Genomic DNA, 18,779 nt, shown 5'->3' with positions numbered 1-18,779 from the left:
ATAGTGGGTAAGGCATTGGCGACTGACCTAGGGTTCAATCCCTGGCACCACATAGGATCCCCCAAGTCCTGCCAGGCATAAGCGGGGTGTGGCCCAAATACCCACCACATCCCCAGCAAGAACCCAAGAAAGAAAAGGGGGAAAAGTCATAGTAACTAAATAAACAATTTTTAAAGTTAACTCTGCTTTATGTGTTTGATTGATCATAGCAATATGATGGAAGAAGGATGGAAAACAGGCACAAAATGTTAGCCAAGGTTTCTGGGCTGTCCCTTCTCTCTTGCTGTGTCTGTGACCCTGATCCTTGATCCTTTCGGCTTTGCACGCAGCTCTCCAGGTTCTGCAGCACCCTCTCCCTGATTTTCTGCCCTGCAGCTCCCAATTTCCACATCTCCTGGGACGTCGCCTGGAGGCTCGCTGACCACTATCCAACACTTGCTCACTGCATAGCTGTCCTCCAGATCATGGCCTTTAGACCCTCTTCCTGGTCCAAGGGAGCGCCCCATTCAGATCCATCCATGTGGCGTCGGGATAGACAAAGCCCATGGCCCCTGTTCAGACTCCTGCTCTCCCAGTCAGCGTCCTGTCCAGAGCAGGCGTTGAGACCAGAGGAGATGCCCTAACACAGACGCGGTGCTTTCCTACACTACCGCTCTGTAACGGTCACCACTTAGCTTTTCAGAACTGGAAAAGCAGAGAGCAAATCTCTAAGTCGCCTTCGATTCTTTGTCTCAGGACTCACCCACCGCACCTCTTCTCCACGACTATCCTGCACCAGGCTTCTCCGGCCAATCCAAGTTGCCATGGTAATCGGGGACCTAAACCAAGTTGGCATGTCTAGACCATAAGGTGTTGGGGATGGGGGGCGGGGGGGGGAGGGAGAAGGGGGAGGCTGGGAAGCTGGAGCTGTAGTTGGGACCTGTCCTGGCGACAGGAAGTTGTCCCCGAGGCAGTGCTCCAGATGCCGGTGCGGGAATTGAACCCAGGACTCCACGTGCAAAGCGAGGGCTCCACCTCCCCAACCCAAGGTCTTCTCTCCTTCCTGCGGTGACCAACACCTTCCAGCGGGGCTGCCTTCTCTGAACTGTTTTCCTATGACTTCTCCGAAAATGCCAAACATGGTTTTCAGACTTGCTTTTTCCCCAGTGTCCTTAGGCAGAGTCACAGTTCCCACCCCTCTGCCTACAGACTTGCCCATCTGGCGCACTCACTTCTGTGCCGGGGTTTCCAGGCCTGCGTGGAAGGGGCACCCAAAGCCTGGAACAGACTCCTGGAAGGAGCCTCGGCTCCCCGAGAGAATGGAAGGCTGCAAGGCGCCGCTGGGGGGAGCTATTTCACCACTGTGGTGCCCCGCTGGTCCTCTCCCCATCCTGGGCAGCTTGATGGAATGGAAACCAGGAGACTGGAGGAATTCCATTTCCACATGTTCTTCTCTGTGTGTGGTCTTGGGCAAGACCCTGGCCTGCCTATTTCCGCATGTGTGAGGTGGAGTCTATAGCTCCTCCCAGGAGCCTTTCGGTAGGAAATTCCAGGATCACTCAGTCTCATTGAATCCTGGCTGGATTCGTGAACGGTGTTGAATCGTGCCTGGTACTCATGGAACCCCAACTACTCCCCAGAGACTAAAATAGCTTAGAGGAAATGGGGAATGCCTCTCTCTAGATGGGGTCCATATATTTCTACTCATACTGCAAAGTATAAGTTAGCTGATCAGTGCAGTTTTCTTATTAAATGAAAGAGAAGAAAAACTGAGTTTTCCAAGCAAATCCTTACTTTTCCTATAGAAAAAGCAGGCTTTTTCTCATAATTCAGTCTTACAAAAACAGAAGTTTACCTTTATTATCTTTCTCCAATCACTGTTATCCAAGTTTGGTTTCGCTCTCTCTTTCTGCCACTCTTGATTTTCAAAATCTGGGTTCTAGTGCACAGAAAGAATCAACATGTAATCAATAGATAAAGGCAACTGGTCATTAGGCATATTTAAGTCTGTGAGCGTTTTTACAAGAATAATTTAAAGAACATTCCGTATAGAGATGGCATTTAGTTCCCGCTCGCTTGTGCTTGACAAAAGTAAGCAGAAAGGGTGCTTATTAAGTAATTATAGAATATGTAATTTACTCTTCCCTTAGACCCAACTGGAACATGCTATTGGGAATAAATACATTTTAAAATTAGTTAAGAAACTATTATAGAGATGTTTGACATCAGATGCAAAATTTTCACATAGAGCTCAGACAGCACACTGTCCTTTAAGAGATACTCCCTCGGGATCTGGGGCCTTCTGCTCACAGCGTTTGCGGTAGGCCCTGCATGTGCTAATTACAGGCCTGGCATCTTGTTGGCAATAATGGTGGCTGAGACACAAAGTGAAAATTGCATTAAACTCTGGGCACAAAGACATTGAAGCTTTGGCACTGGGAACTAGAAGCAAAAAGATATGAAACTCCCCTTCTCCCCTTCCCTGGGATGCTCCTGGAAGCAAGACTAAGGAGATGCAGAGGCTTAGGGCCAGCCAGAGGCAGAGTTAGGAGGGAGGAATTGTGCCTGACACAAAGATCAGAGGACCTTGTGTCTAAAGGAGAAAGATGGTGGCGTCTCACCCGCCAGCTACTGACAGCGCCCTCCTGGGGGGCAGGAGGTGGTGAAGGGTTAGGAGGGAGGGAAGGAGGGAGGGTGGGAGGAAAGAAGGAAGGAAGGAAGGAAGGAAGGAAGGAAGGAAGGAAGGAAGGAAGGAAGGAAGGAAGGAAGGAAGGAAGGAAGGAAGGAAGGAAGGAAGGAAGGAAGGAAGGAAGGGGGGGGAGACTTCACTGCAAAGATGGTGGTTATGCAGTGAAGGCTCATTGTGGCATGGGAAAGCCAGGGACTTTGTGTCCATAGGGTGCGCCCAAATGAAGATGGACACATGGGAAGGTACACACGCATACATACACACAGACATACTGACACAAACACACACTAACACATATACTCACACACACATACATACACTCACACACACATACATACACACAGAAACACTCAGACGTACTGACATAGACATATACCAACACATACACTCACACACACAGATACACACATACACATATAGACATGCAGACATACTAATACAAACACACAGTGACCCATACACTCACACACACAGAAATGCAGACAGACATGCAGACATACTGAAACAAACACACAATGATGCATACACTCACACATATACATACACACAGATATACTGACACAAACACAGTGACACATACATTCACACACACACACACACACACAGCAAATACAGTCAAAGGCAATGGCTGGGTAATCTGGGAATGAGGATATGGAGTTCTTCATACCGTGCTTGCAACATTCTGTATATGTAAAGTTATTTCAAAATAAATTATTTGAGTAATCTATATGCCAGAGTTGTATGTATTATTTTTTACTAAAAATTGTTTTTTCAGGGGCTGGAGCAATAGCACAGCGGGTAGGGCGTTTGCCTTGCATGCGGCCACCCCGGGTTCGAATCCCAGCATCCCATATGGTCCCCCGAGCACCATCAGGAGTAATTCCTGAGTCCATGAGCCAGGAGTAACCTCTGTGCATCGCCGGGTGTGACCCAAAAAGAAAAAAAAATTGTTTTTTCAGTCTTTGGGCCACACCCACTGTCTACACCTACAACCCTCCTGGTGGTGCTTGGGTTTGCTCCCAGTGATGCTCAGGGTTCGGAGTCAGGTTTCACACCTGCTAGGCAAGTGCTCTACACTATGCCACACCCCTGGCCCCATGTATGATTAAAAAGAAAGAAAAAGCTCAATGTCATTCATCCAACACATAGAATATACAGGAAAGGTCTTGAATTATACCTGTGTATTAGATTATACAGGTACATTTAAAAGCACTACATGTCACATTCTCACACTCTTAGGAGCATGAGATTAAGGACTCTTTCTGTTAGAGTATTTTTCACTAAAACATTGCTTTGGATTACAGACAATTAAACACCATGCTTTATATCATAACAGTAATGAAGCTGAGAGAGAGACAGAATACAAGGGCTCAGGTGCTTGCCTTACATACAAGCTGATCCTCTTTTAATTCTGGTACCAGATATGGTCCCACCAGAACCAGATTAATCCCTGGCTAGCAGCCCAAACACCTGCTCCCAGTAATGATAGCAGTAGTAATAACAGTTCTTACTTGTACTATTTATGTGCCATTATAGTATTTTATGGGCTGGAGCGATAGCACAGCAGATAGGGCATTTGCCTTGCACATGGCAGACCCAGGTTCAATTCCTCTGCCCCTCTCAGAGAGCCGGGCAAGCTACCAAGAGTATCTCGCCCACATGGCAGAGACTGGCCAGCTACCCATGACATAGTCAATATGCCAAAAACAGTAACAAATCTCACAATGGAGACATTACTGGTGCCCGCTCGAGCAAATCGATGAGCAACGAGATGACAGTGACACAGTGATAGTATTTTATATACTTCAACTTAATCCTCACAAGACTAGGTGAGGCTGTGACTATCTCTGTGACTGAGAAGCATCTTGTTCCAGTTAGGGGCAAAGCTAGCCCAGCTTTAGAGTCCAGATTTTGTCTGTTTGTTTGTTTGTTGTTTTTGAACCACACCCAGCAGTGCTCCTGGTTCTGTGAGCAGAGACCAGTCCTGGAGGTGCTGGAGGACCACGTGTGCATCCATGGACCAAATCCTGGGCAAGCACAAGCAAAGGCATGCTGTGCTATTGCTCCGACCCTCAGGAGTACAGAATTTTATAGAGATTCTTTGTATTTCAGGGGCTGATTTTGAAGTTTCTGCAGGACACCAGGACTCCACATCCTTCTTCACCCAGTTGCCTGGTCAGAGTGTCCTACCACCAGCTTTAGAGTGTTTGTTGGTACCTTGGAGGCTTGTCTTGGGGAAAACTTTGTTGTGACCATTCACACCTGTCTTCAGTTTGCAGGAAGCGCTGGCTCTCCAGAGAAGCCGTGAAAGTTTGCCTAAGAAAAGGAGGAACCTTGCACTTGGCTACAACGTGGATGGAGCTAGAGGGTGTCAGGGAAGCGAAGTGAGCCGGAGGAGAAAGAGAGACACCAGATGACCTGACTCCTATGTGGGGGACAATGCAAGCAAGAGAACAGACAGTCCGAGATGCTGCCACAGAGCTGGGAACAAAGGCTGAGGCAGGTGGGTGGGAGAGGGGACCCAGCAATGACGGTGGGAGGTCTTGGCACCGTGCTGATGGGTATGACAAGGTAGCACTATAAGAATGAAACAGTAATACTAGTATCGGGGCTGGAGTGATAGCACAGCAGGTAGGGCGTTTGCCTTGCACGCAGCCGACCCGGGTTCGATTTCCAGCATCCCATATGGTCCCCCAGCACTGCCAGGAGTAATTCCTGAGTGTAGAGCCAAGAGTAACCCCTGTGCATTGCTGGGTGTGACCAGAAAAGCAAAAAAAAAAAAAAAAAACCAAACCAATAATACTAGTATCTATATAAACCATGACACTTCGGTTGAGAATTTTTTTTTTAAATAATGTGGAATTTGAGAGCTGAAACAGATGGTACAGAAAGACATCAGAGAAAGGCCAAGAGATAGTACAGCAGGTAAGGTGTTTGCTTTGCACATGGCCAACCCTGGTCTGATCCCCAGTACTCTCTCTGGTCCCCTGAGTCCCACCAGGAGTGATCCCTGAGCCGAGAGTCAGGAGTAAGCCCTGAGAACCACCGGGTGAAGTATCCACAGCCAAAAGAGAGTTAGGGGGAATTGGGCCAGAGTTATAGTACAATTGGGTAAGGCATTTCCCTTGCACGTGACTGACCTGGGTTCAATCCCCAGCATCCCAAATGGTCCCCTGATCCTTGCCAGGAATGATCCCTGAGCACAGAGCCAGGAGTAAGCCCTGAACTCCACTGGGTGTGACCCAAAAACCTGACCCCTCAAAAAAAAAAAAGAAAAGTCAGAGGAAGAGGATACCACCATCAGCAGCAGGGAACATAGGATCCTTTGGATGCAGCCAGCAAGGACAGTCACTTCCCAGCCCCTCCTCACGTCGGCTACTGAATGAAATACAGAGGCTTTCCCCTCAAAAGTTTTACCAACTGGAGGGTGGAAGAGGCTTAGCTCCAGAGGCGATTCCTAGGCCCAGGCACAACCCACTAAAGCTCCAAGGGACATGCGTGGGGGAGGAGGACTGGAGCCCGGTGCCGGAAGGAGCAGATGCTGGCAGGTGTGTTGGCGCTGGGTCAGGCCCGTATTCCTGCACATACCCTGGAGACGTAGGGTGACCCCTGCAGGTGGGCCTGGGACATCCCCATGTCAGTCCTGCAGTTCCAGCCCCCTGCTGGCAGTGTCCTCTTTCTTTCTCAGGAGCACTGCGTTTGGAGTGGCAAAGCACTCTTTTCGGAGCCTGCTTTATGCATCCAGGCCTTGCAAAGTTGTCAGGTTCCCAGCCTCGAGTCCCACTCCCCACTTTCGTGGACAGGGACGGAAAGCGTGAGTCACATGTGGGCTTATCCCTGATCCATCCAAGGAGGCTGGAGCCCATCAGATGAAAACTTATTATTTCTCCAATAAAAAAAAAATTGCTCTGACTCTCTGAGGGTCCTGGAGTCAAACCACCTGGATTGTGTAACTAATTGATAAGACAGACAGACACACAGACAGAAACATACACACACACACACACACACACACACACACACACACACTCAAAATGGTTGCTATTTCCCTAGGAATCTCCTAAATTGAGAGCATGACATTGTGTTCATTGGCGTTTGGGGAAAATGCAAATCCTCCCTTCCCAGGTGCTGAGAGGCTGTTAGGTACAGGCCGCTGCTCTCAAGTAATTAAAGCCTGTACAGTCAGACAAGTGTCTCTGTGAACGGCGTTTCTACCAGTTACACAGAAACTTAAATGCTTATTTACATTTACTTTCAGATTTAGAGCTGAACAGATGTCTGGGGCCCTATCTAAGAATCAAACTGACTTATATAAATCCTCCAGAGCAAATCATTTTCTATCACAAACCTTCTACTTCACTTTAGTGCCAATTCAAGATCAAGGTGTGGTTGGGATCAGAGAGGTAGTTCAGTGGGTAGGGTGCGTTGACTTGGGTTCAACTCCCTGTACCCCATTACGATACTTCCAAGTCCCACCAGAAGTGATCCTTAAACACAGTCAGGAATAAGTTCTGAGCACCACTGGTGCAGTTCTCCCCCCGCCCAATATTGATGTGGTTTATTCCCAGTTTATATAAAGTAAAGAGTGAAGGACATTGCCCCCACCTGATGTACTTCAGATACTCAGGCTCTTACTCTCCTGCAGGTGTCTTTATAATAATCTGTAAAAGGGGTCTATGCAGAAATAGTTTCCTGAGAGGAAAGGAATCCTGTCATGAGCCATTGCAGCATAGTTTTCAAAATCCTTTTAGGAAATTTGTTAAGATAACAGACTTACTTAATCAAGTCTGAATTACGTTTAAATAGAAAGTTCAACCTGTTGGGGCTGGAGCAATAGCACAGCGGGTAGGGCGCTTGCCTTGCACGCGGCCGACCCAGGCTGACCCAGGTTCGAATCCCAGCATCCCGTATGGTCCCCTGAGCACCGCAAGGGGTAATTCCTGAGTGTAGAACCAGGAGTAACCCCTGTGCATTGCTGGGTGTGACCCAAATAGCAAAAAAAAGAAAGTTCAACCTGTAGAGTGTGGGGGCCGGAGCGATAGCACAGCGGGTAGGGCATTTGCCTTGCACTCGGCCGACCCGGGTTCAATCCCAGGCATCCCATATGGTCCCCCAAGTACTGCCAGGAGTAATTCCTGAGTGCAAAGCCAGGAGTAACCCCTGAACATCACTGGGTGTGACCCAAAAAGCAAAAAAAAAAAAAAAGAAAGAAAACCTGTAGAGTGTGGCAGGAATGTTTACTTGGGTTTTTCTTTCTATTAATTTTAACTCAGTGATTTTAAAGTTTAACAAATACAGGAGCCTGTGTTTGTAAATTTAACAAATATGGGAGCTGTGTCATTTGAGCACTGTGGCCAGTTTGCTGAGGGAAGCCCTGTGTTCCCACTGTGTCGAGCTCGTGACAGGGAGAAGATACAGGTGTGGTTCTGTGGGAGCCACACCTGGTGATAGGTACCAGGCAAAGCCCCGAGATGCTCAGAATCAGGACAGACGGGGGCTTGAACTAAGGGCCCCACATGTGCTGGGCCTGGGCTCTGCCAGGGCAGCCATTTCTCAGCAAGAAGATGCACTTGTGTTTGTCTAGAGAGGCTCCCAATCAGTGCCCGGGGGGCTCAGGGGTCACTCCCAGTGGCACTTGGCTACCAGCCCGAATGATTCAGTGCTTTGGCCCAGTGAGGCAGCGCAGCTTATGCCCTGTGGCATTGAGGGTCACAAAGGCAAGCCCAGCAGGGCTGAAGAGCCACCAGGACCACAAAGTAGCTCAGGCCAAGATGCAACAATAGGATGCCTTTGAGACATGATTTATTTTTTATACATTTTATTTTTAATATATTTTTAAAATTTTTTTTTGCTTTTTGGGTCACACCCGGCGATGCACAGAAGTTACTCCTGGCTCTGCACTCAGGAATTACCCCTGGTGGTGCTCTGGAGACCATATGGGATGCTGGGGATCGAACCCGGGTCGGCCTCGTGCAAGGCAAATGCCCTACCCGCTGTGCTATTGCTCCAGCCCCGTTTTAAATTTTTTTTTAAATTTTATTGAACCACCGTGAGATAGTTACAAGCTTTCATGTTTGAGTTACAATCTCACAATGATCAAACACCCATCCCTCCACCAGTGCACATTCCCCACCACCATATTTTTAATATTTTCCCCACTTTAAACACCGTGGTTTATAAAGTTTCTCATTTTGATTTGTTGCAGGCATTCAATATTCTGACACCCACCCACCACCACTGGCACCTTCCCTCCACTCCTGTCTCCATTTTCCCAACCACCCCTCCAGCCTGTTCCCATAGCAGGTCCACAATCATTTATTTTGTATTGCTTGTTATCACTAAATGGCTAACGGGATGATCAAAATATATGGGATAATTAAAAAAAAAAGTGAAAGAAGATTTGTGGAAATTGTTGAATCTCACCAGGGAGACATAAAGGCCTTGTCTGAGGGTTTACTAAGATGTTGTTGCAAGTTAATTCTGTGTTCAGTGTTTTTTTCAGTGGAGATTAGTTGGCTTCTTCTTTTTTTTTTTTTTTTTTTTGCTTTTTTTGAGGTCACACTTGGCGATGCTCAGGGGTTACTCCTGGCTCATGAACTCAGGAATCACTCCTGGCGGTGCTCGGAGGACCATATGGGATGCTGGGAGTAGAACCCAGGTCGGCCGAGTGCAAGGCAGACGCCCTACCCGCTGTGCTATTGCTCCAGCCCCCTAGTTGGCTTCTATGCTACATCCCCATCCAACCTGGTGTGTTCCTAGGGGCATGTCAGTATTGTAGAGTTTGGAGACTCCTCCAAAAAATCCAGAATATTTTTACTGGGCAGTCCAGCTGGAGGCGCGGTGTTAGCCGCTGGGCTGCGAGTGCAGCTACCGGTACTTTGGTACAGCAGGAACTTGGCCTGTGCCCCCTCCCGAGATGGCCCTGGAGGTCTTTGAGACATCGTTTATAAATGACCATGGGGAGAAAAATGTCCAGTGGGTGCAAAGAATGAAATGAATTGCAGGTATAGAGAGCTGAGGTAAGGGCAGGGCGGGGGCGGGGATTGGGAGAACCCTAGGAACAAGGTAAGCAAGGATTAGGCTGGAAGATGAGGGGAACAAAATTGCAGACATTAGGGCGTGGCTGTGTGCTGAAGGAAGTTTGCATCTTGTTGTGAAAAACTCAGGGCAAGTGAAGGACAGTTAAATCCAGCTTGCAGATTTGGTCTGGGATCAGAAAAGGTTAGAAAGCAGAGACTGGATGGAAGGGAGTTGCAATTATTCAACTTTAAAAGGAATATTTTAACAGGCTAAACGACCCTGAGCCCAGAGGCACACAAACCAATCTCGGAACCCAGCGGCTTTGGGCAGAAATGCATCGGGACTGAGCATTAAATTACGCACCGTGTCACCGCGGGTGGGGAAGGGTGTTAGTCCCTTCCACCCTTTCCCTCGAGCAGCACGGTGGCCGCCACCTATTCAGAGCCTATTGGTCAGCCAGGTATGAGACTGCAGTGACGAGACTGGGGCCTCATGGGGTAGGGGGTGGAACCGGCCCCTCTCCCCCTCCAGACTTATTACTGAAATATCAGAAATCCAAAATTGTGTGGCCACTTTGTGACATCATATGCTCTTCATAACCATCAATATAAAACAAATTGTCTAATGATGCCTTTTTGGCAGGTCTGATTGTAGGGGAAAATTCCAAATAATAATGGTGGGGTTCTTGTCGAAATATTGAATGTGATCAAAGTGGAGAGAGAGTAAAGTGGAAATCATCTACCACGCAGGCAGGGTGGGGGGTGGGATGGGGGGTATACTGGGGTTCTTGGTGGTGGAAAATGTGCACTGGTGAAGGGATGGGTGTTTGATCATTATATGACCGAGACTTAAAAGTTTCGTAACTGTTCTCACAGTGATTCAATTAAAATAATAATAATAATAATAATAATAATTTTTAAAAAGGAATATGAACATAAGCTGAGATGGCAGCTGGAGAGGGGAGGGGGCTGGGGCCACCCCGGCCGGGTCCAGAACTTTCTCCTGGCTCTGTGCTCAGGCATCAGTCCTGCTCGTAGGCAGTGCCAGGGGCTGCCGTGAGATCAGCCCTGCACTAGGCCAGCACCCGACCTGCTGTTCTATTGCCCCCGTCCTAAATCCACAGGTCCTGGCAGCTGTTTACAGGTGCGACTGTGGGCAGTGGGTATTCTGACACCCCTGCGGGGCTCTGAGCCTGAGCAGCAGGAAGGTGATGAGACTGTCAGAGTAACCACAGCCAGGGACCGGGAAGATGGCTCTGCGGCTTACGGAGCCTGCCTGGTCAGTGTGAAGCCGCGAGCGTGACCCCCAGCAGCATACGCCTGGCAGCACTGCTGACTGAGGCCTCCGGCACCACAAGCAGCTTCCTGCTGCACCATGGACAGGTCAGTGCTCACCACGACCAAAGGACACGTGAGCACCACACCAGTAACCCCAACATCAACAACAACAACATCACCGCCAGGTGAACAGGGGCAGGGGTGAAAAAACGAATGCAAGAAATAAAAGCCGGTGAAAAAAGATAAGGGACCAAACGTGATGGCTTCTATCTGTATTGCAAACCATAGTGCCCCAAAGTAGAGCGAGAGTGGGGGGGAAATTGTCTGCCATAGAGGCAGGGGGAGGGTTGGGGTGGGGGGGCAGATACTGGGGACATTGGTGGTGGAAAATGTGCACTGGTGGAGGGATGAGTGTTCGATCCATGACTGAAACTCAAACATGAAAGCTTTGTAACTGTATCTCATGGTGATTTAATAGAAAGACAGAAAGAGAAAGAAAGAAAGAAAGAAAGAAAGAAAGAAAGAAAGAAAGAAAGAAAGAAAGAAAGAAAGAAAGAAAGAAAGAAAGAAAGAAAGAAAGAAAGAAAGAAAGAAAGAAAGAGAGAGAGAAAGAAAGAAAGAAAGAAAGAGAGAGAGAGAAAGAAAGAAAGAAAGAGAGAGAGAGAAAGAAAGAGAAAGAAAGAGAGAAAGAGAGAAAGAGAAAGAAAGAAAGAAAGAAAGAGAGAGAGAGAGAAAGAAAGAAAGAAAGAAAGAAAGAAAGAAAGAAAGAAAGAAAGAAAGAAAGAAAGAAAGAAAGAAAGAAAGAAAGAAAGAAGAGAGAAAGAGAGAAAGAGAAAAAGAGAGAGAGAAAGAAAGAAAGAAAGAAAGAAAGAAAGAAAGAAAGAAAGAAAGAAAGAAAGAAAGAAAGGAAGGAAGGAAGGAAGGAAGGAAGGAAGGAAGAAAGAAAGAAAGAAAGAAAGAAAGAAAGAAAGAAAGAAAGAAAGAAAGAAAGAAAGAAAGAAAGAAAGAAAGAAAGAAAGAAGAAGGAAAGGAAGGAAGGAAGGAAGGAAGGAAGGAAGAAAGAAAGAAAGAAAGAAAGAAAGAAAAGAAAGAAAGAAAGAAAGAAAGAAAGAAAGAAAGAAAGAAAGAAGGAAAGGAAGGAAGGAAGGAAGGAAGGAAGGAAGGAAGGAAGGAAGGAAGGAAGGAAGGAAGGAAGGAAGGAAGGAAGGAAGGAAGGGAGGAAGGAAGGGAGGGAGGGAGGGAGAAAGAAAAGCTGGAAGGTGAGCACTGTGACCCAAGCATGACTCCTTTGAGCCCGGCTACCAGTACATGCGTGAGCATCACTGCAAGGACCCAGCTGCACGTCTGAACACACGTGTTAGCACCACCATCAGGACCTGTGGGAGCCAGGTGAGCTAAACAACAATAACAGTGAAGGGAAGTTGGGGAAAAAAGCCGGAGGCCATAAATCTGGATTTGGGGGGTGAGTGAAAACAAACAGGTCCCAGATTTCCTGAAGGTGAGGTGTCAGGATATCACCAGAGGAGAAGCACAACTCCACCTGGGGTCACTGAGGCTAGCAGCTTCTGGCCACCCAGTGCTGGGTGCTGGCGCAGGAGAGGAGGGAAGGAAGGCGATGCCCAGAAGGCCAGGCCTCAGCACCGAGGTCCTGGGTGGAGGCTCTCCAGGGCCCGAGAAAGTGGCCTTGGGCAGACGGAGAAGGGGCCAGAGACTGCCGGGAGCAGGCAGGGGCAAAGTGGGCATCAGACAAAGCCCAGAAAGGGGCAGACCAAGAACAGAGACAGCAGGTTGCGGGAAGGGCCCAAGGAGACGCTGCAGCCCGGAGACTGTGGGTCTCTGGGTCACCGAGCTGAGGACGCTGACGGCACCAGGAGGTTCCTGTCTGCCCACTGGCCCCCCCAAAGCCATGCCACCACCAGCCGTGCCGGGCAGCAACGCGCGCTCAGCGAGCCTAGGGAGGCCCCCCCCAAACCTGTCATCCCAAGCACTTGGTGCCGAGGGCTAGAAGCCGGATCTCAGGGTCTGGGCCAGCACGGAGAAGAGAAACTCGCTCCTTCCGTGCTCATTGGGGTTGGCGCGTGAGGGCACAGATGTGGACCAAGCCAAGAAGAGTTGCTGGTCGCAGGGAGGAGGAGCGGGGACAGCCGGTCAGGAGGGCTGGGGGGACCATCTCTAGCACAGCAGCACGAGGTCCTGTGCTAGAACTTGGCAAGAGCTTCACAAAAAACAGAAGAGGGCATTAGGGCGAGCGTTTTATTTGGCAGGGGGCGGGGTCACACCTGCTGGCACCAGCCAACCATCCAGTGTTGGGGATCAAACCTGGGGTTCCCACAGGCAAAGCCTGGACTGTGGCCTTTGAGACATCCTCCTAGTCCCTAAAGTGAGCCTTTTGCCTAAAATGGAACTTGCCACAATAACAAATATTAAGAATTTGCCTTAATATCTCCTTTCTTAATATATATATATATGAAAAACACAATTTCCTATTCTAACATCAGCATTAAAAATATTATTAGAATTAAACATACCTTTTGGGATCCCTTGCTTTTTTCTGTTGAGATTATGATATTTCCCTTCAAAATGATAGTGTCATTAAGCTCTGAATCTTGGGAAACAAAAGGAAAAGAGGCCATGAGAAGAGAGGAGCCCAGGGAACAACCCCGTCCTCGGCACAGGGCAGACTTCTGAGCGCAGGAGAAAAACCTGCCCGGCCTCGCTACGGAAAAGGAGCGTTTCTGAGCTGCAGTGGCGTAACACAGAGCTGTCGGATTTGATGCCTCCTGGGCCCCAGCCAGTAGCTCCCCACCCAGTGTTTTCAATCTAGTCCTGCTCTCCTCCAACGAGCGAGAAGCCCCGTGATGGCTGAATGTCAAAAGAGGGCAGGAGGATTTTTTTCTCCTCTTGCCTCCAGAAAGTCTCCCCGGGGAGGAAGCCTCAGACCTGGGCTAAAAGGCTTTCCAAGGAGCAGGCCAGCCAGGGGCCCCAGGGCGGCTGTGAATCAGCCCTGAGCTCCAGCCTGCCAGCAGAGCTGCATTCTGATGAGAGGGGAAGGATCCCGAGCTCAGTGCAGCCCCCAGCACTCCTGCAGAGCGGAGTTTCAATGAGCTCTCGCTGCAAAAAAAACATCAGGACGCCTGGTCCACGCAGCACCAGTGCAATGAATGAGGAGGAGAGGTATCGGCCCCAGGTGCTGCCTGACGATGCCCCTCACCCACCTTTTCTCCAGCTCCACCATAGCCAAAGAACCCCAGGGCCCTTCAGCTCTGTTTCACGCCCCCCATCTGAAAGGCACTGTCTCTGCAGCCCCTTTGTGTACATTCAAATGTCTGCTGGAGGGGCTGGAGAGATGGCACAGCAGGTAGGGCGTTTGCCTTGCATGCGGCCGACCCGGGTTCAATTCCCAGCATGTGACTCCTGAGTGTAGAGCCAGGCATGACCCCTGTGCATCACCAGCTGTGACCCAAGAAGTGCAAAAAATAAAAAATAAAAAGTCTGCTTGAGACATGACCTGGAGGGGCTGGAGAGATAGGACAGTGGGTAAGGTGCTTTCCATGCACACGGCTGACCCTAGTTCCACCCCCAGCACCACTTATGGCCCTCTGAGACCCGCCAGGAGTGATCCTTGAGCTCAGAGCCAGGAAATAAGCCTTCAGCACAGCCGATCGGGGTGAGGTATGGCCCCCAAACAGAACAAAGACCTGGCCGGGAGAAGTGAACTTCCTACCCGCATTAGCCATTGGCTGGCCAGTGGCGTTGCAGAAGCGCATTTCAGGGGGAGGGCTGCACCGCAGCTTCCATCCCTGGCCTGTTGACCTGCGGTTGGGAAGCTGTGCAGAACTTAGAAGCCGCGGGGCCCTGCCCTTCCAGCCTGGCCCTGAAAGCCCTCGGGAGAGCTTCTTGCTAGGAATCAGCACAATCTGCCTGAAAATGAGGCAGCTGGTCAGGGCAGTCACAGCGGCGATTCTCACCGGACTCTTCTAGCCTGGTGCTTCAAGGCTAGCTGGGTCTCTAGCAGCTCCTTTCTGGGGCAGGAAGTAGGCAGCCTCCGACTGGGGGCAGGCCTCCGAAGACATCTTCCCTGCCAGGCCACGTCTGGGGTCACCACACTCCAATGGGCTCGCACCGCCATGCAGGCCGCTCTGCTCCGGCCACTGCCGTCCTTCCCCAACACTCTGGGTTTTTTGGGTTTTTTTTTTTTTGCTTTTGGGGTCACACCCGGCGATGCACAGGGGTTTCACCTAGTTCTGCGCTCAGGAATCACTCCTGGCAGTGCTCAGGGGACCACAGGGGATGCTGGGATTCAAACCCGGGTTGGCCGCATGCAAGGCAAACGCCCGACCCGCTGTGCTATCGCTCCAGCCCCTCCCCAGCACTCAATCTCTGCACTGGCCTCACTAGTGCTGAACCCTTGGGGAAGCCTAAAGTGCCTATGACCACCTCCAAGCCCAGGCACGAGGGGGATTTTTCAGAGGGCCCCTAGGATTTTTCAGTTTTGTTGCACTGTCCATTTGTACTCAAAGAAATTCCATTTTTGGCTAGTCTACACATGGCAGAAATGTAGTGCTCATTGTCACTTAGAAATTGTGAGCAAAGGGGCCAGAGTGCCAGTACAGCAGGCAGGGTTCGACTCCCTGAAATGACTCCTAATAAATACCTAGGGGATAAAAGAGAGTTGGAAATGTTATGGGATGGAAATCATTAGGAAAAATCTGCAATTACCTCCCCTATAAGTGAAGCCTGAGCCTTGAGACCACCACCCTCCACCCACCCTGGGCCCCAGAGGAAAGCAGCTATGGTCGGCTGCCATTCAGTTTGGGGGCCAGCAGGCATAGTCCAGGAAGGCTGACCTGGTTGTCTTTCTTATTAGATACTAAATCACTTCATCTGAAGAAACAATAGTCTAATGGATTAACTTGGGCACGGCAAAGGCAACCTCAAAGGGAACTCTATGGGAACTCTGGCTTTAGAAATCAAAACCATGGGGGCCAGGGGCTGGAGCAATAGCACAGCAAGTAGGGCATTTGCCTTGCATGCGGCCAACCCGGGTTCGATTCCCAGCATCCCATATGGTCCCCTGAGCACCTTCAGGGATAATTCCTGAGTGCAGAGCCAGGAGTAACCCCTGTGCATTGCCAGGTGTGACCCTAAAAGCAAAATAATAATAATAATAATAATAATAGAAATCAAACCCAGATTTGCATTAATAAGAGAACCTGTAGATTGATCTCTCTTCCCTGAATCACTGGCATGATGACGCCAATTTCTTTTGCAGCTCTGGCTCTGTGTGTAAACAAGCCAGCTGGGGATTTCATGCCACCTTTTAAAGCTGCAAACCCCACACTGCAAAGGCCTCTCTGAGTGCAGAGTTGCCATCTAGCATATGGCTTCTCTTGGTACCTTCCGTGCCAGCACAGTCCTCCTCTGTCTCTTGCTCTCTGGTTTTGTTCATCACGGGTGGCACACAGGGATCCGAGACCATCAGTTGCTTTAACTTCTTTTCATAGATTTTTCTGGTGGAAGCTGAGGAAGAAAGAGGAGAGAGGCTAAACTCCTTCTTTTTTTGGGGGGGGGGTCACACCTGGCGATGCTCAGGGGTTACTCGTGGTTCATGCACTCAGGAATTACTCCTGGCGGTGCTCGGGGGACCATATGGGATGCGGGGAATCAAACCCGGGTTGGCGCCATGCAAGGCAAACTCGCTGTGCTATCGCTCCAGCCCTGAGGTTAAACTCTTGTTGATGTGTGTGATCTTCAAGGTAAACAGCCCAGACCTTATTCTCTGACCTTAACCATTTTTTTTAATGAGATGACTCTTTTCATCTCATTTAGAGCTACTCAACTGACTCTTCCCTCCACTAACACTTCAGGTGAGGTCATTATGGGCAAGCCACAGGGTCAGGCATTGGATAGATGGAGAATAAGATGGAGAAAGTTAACCTAGCATAAATAGCAGAAGTGAAAAAAATTAAAATGGTGATATAATCAAGAGTAACTGTGTTTTGCTCTTGAAAATGCCCTATCTTTTCTCATACTTATTCATTGCAAGTGTCTCTCTTCATTTATCATTTAAACCTCTTCCGTCTTTATGGTTTTCTGGCTTTTTCCTCTGTTATTTCTATGATAATGGTTTTTATTGCTCATACTCTTCCACTGTAAACACTGTTAACTGTTTGGAGGCCGTTTATAAATGACACACGACCATCTCTAACATGAGCTGCATGCATACGCAGTATCGGGCCAGGTGAAAATCCAAGCTTCTCAAGTTCACGCTGTAATTCATAGTTGCTCAGATATTTCGCATCCACCATGGTGATAGAAGTTTGGTCTCTTCTGACAGCTGGAATCTTTAAAAAGAGTCAAACATGACATTTGTTAGGACAACCTTACAGATAAGCACGGAGACCTTGACAGCCCACGGTGTCTCACCACCCAATCTCCGCACCGGCTCCACGGCACGCTCGCTGCTGTCTTCTGCTCTGAACCCTTTCCAGGGTGAGCTGCCTCATCGGTGCGGGACGGGTGTCACTTTCCCCAGTCATCTCAGGGTTCAGTTACTTCTAATTTTTCTGCTCAAACTGAGACGGGGAAGCAGCCGGCTGGCAGGATGTGGTCTCCCACCGGCTCTTTGCTGAAGCAGCTCTCAGCCTGTGGGTTCACTCCTGCCAAGGCCAGCAGAATCCGAGATGGCAGCCCCCGGGACAGGAGCGAAGAGGAAGCTAAATTAAGGGATAGCACCCAGTTCTTAGAAACCCCCCCATATTTCTCAGAAAATTCATGAATAAGCTGCTTTTGCTTCACAGGCAAGCAAAGAGGATCCAAAGACTCAGAGAAACTCTCCCTGGGGACCCAGCTTGGTTTCTGTCCCCTTTGCCAGGGGTGGAGATGAGGGGGGGCCATGCGGGGACCCCCCTTCAGTCAAGCCTCTTTCTGGTTCCCTCTGTGCATCTCCTATTCTAAGAGCTCTATTTTCCTGTAATAAAATGAATGTGAGAAAAATCCACACAAAATGAACAAATGAACAAATATTTCCATTACTGCTTAGGAGCTCTGCGTAAGACTCAAGCTCTGAGAAGATAAGAAGTTAATTAAATATGAGAGAGCCAAGAGAGGGTTTTTTTTTTCTTCTTTAGAGTTAAATAAAAGTTATTTATCCCTGTCCTCCTTTGAGGAGAGCACAGAGAGTACGGAGCACTTGGTTATTGCAAGCAGTAGTAGTCTTCACACTTGTAATTTAACTCTGAACATAACGAGATGGTAGTTTTTAATTAACCGCCAGCAGACTTTGTGATTGCTGAATTGGCATTTGGAAAAAAAAAAAAAGGCCACTCGTCATCCTCTGGCGCACAAATTGATTGATAGAGATTTACACAGAAATACAGCTCCCCAGATTCACACAGCTTCAAGTTCAAACTGTTTTCTTCCATTGGTCCCTTTGTACCCCCAAACTGACCCGTCTACCTACTTAACAAAATCTGAGAAAAAGACAGCCATTTGTCAAATATTATACCAGATTTTTCATTTAGGAGATTATTTCTTGGGCTTCATTTTATCACGTTCTCAGGCTCTCTGGCATTCACAAAAAAAAAAATGAATGCGAAACAATTACTCAGCATCCGAGGATCGAGAGCAATTTTAAGTAATGACTTTGCCTTTATTGGTGATCAATCAATGTCCAATTAGGAAGAACATTGAATACAAGTTAAAAAGCCGTGAATTGTCATGTTTAAGAGGGTTGCTTCCAAATGCCTAGCTGAGCAGTTCTCAGGCTAAAGGCTACACTGACCAGAGCCATATTTGGGCACACAGCAGGCACT

General features: G+C 48.7%; 1 protein-coding gene and 1 long non-coding RNA gene across 2 annotated transcripts in view; one reads left to right on the top strand and one right to left on the bottom strand.

Annotated features, from left to right (window-relative positions):
• Positions 1-13,725, bottom strand: part of LOC129406485 (uncharacterized) — a 34,982-nt gene extending 21,257 nt beyond the window's left edge. Inside the window, exons 1-2 of the long non-coding RNA XR_008631027.1 lie at positions 13,494-13,725; positions 1,835-1,918 (exon numbers count right to left, since the gene is read on the bottom strand). This is a non-coding gene — a long non-coding RNA (uncharacterized LOC129406485). The remainder of the gene's footprint in view (positions 1-1,834; positions 1,919-13,493) is intronic.
• CDK18 (cyclin dependent kinase 18) overlaps positions 1-18,779 on the top strand; it is a 238,384-nt gene that overhangs the window by 122,064 nt on the left and 97,541 nt on the right. The window lies entirely within an intron of this gene.

Source organism: Sorex araneus, chromosome 7, assembly GCF_027595985.1.
Source record: "Sorex araneus isolate mSorAra2 chromosome 7, mSorAra2.pri, whole genome shotgun sequence".
In the NCBI taxonomy this organism is placed as follows: Eukaryota; Metazoa; Chordata; class Mammalia; order Eulipotyphla; family Soricidae; genus Sorex; species Sorex araneus.
The sequence above is the reverse complement of the archived record's forward strand: the minus strand, read 5'-3'. Positions and strand labels throughout refer to the sequence as shown.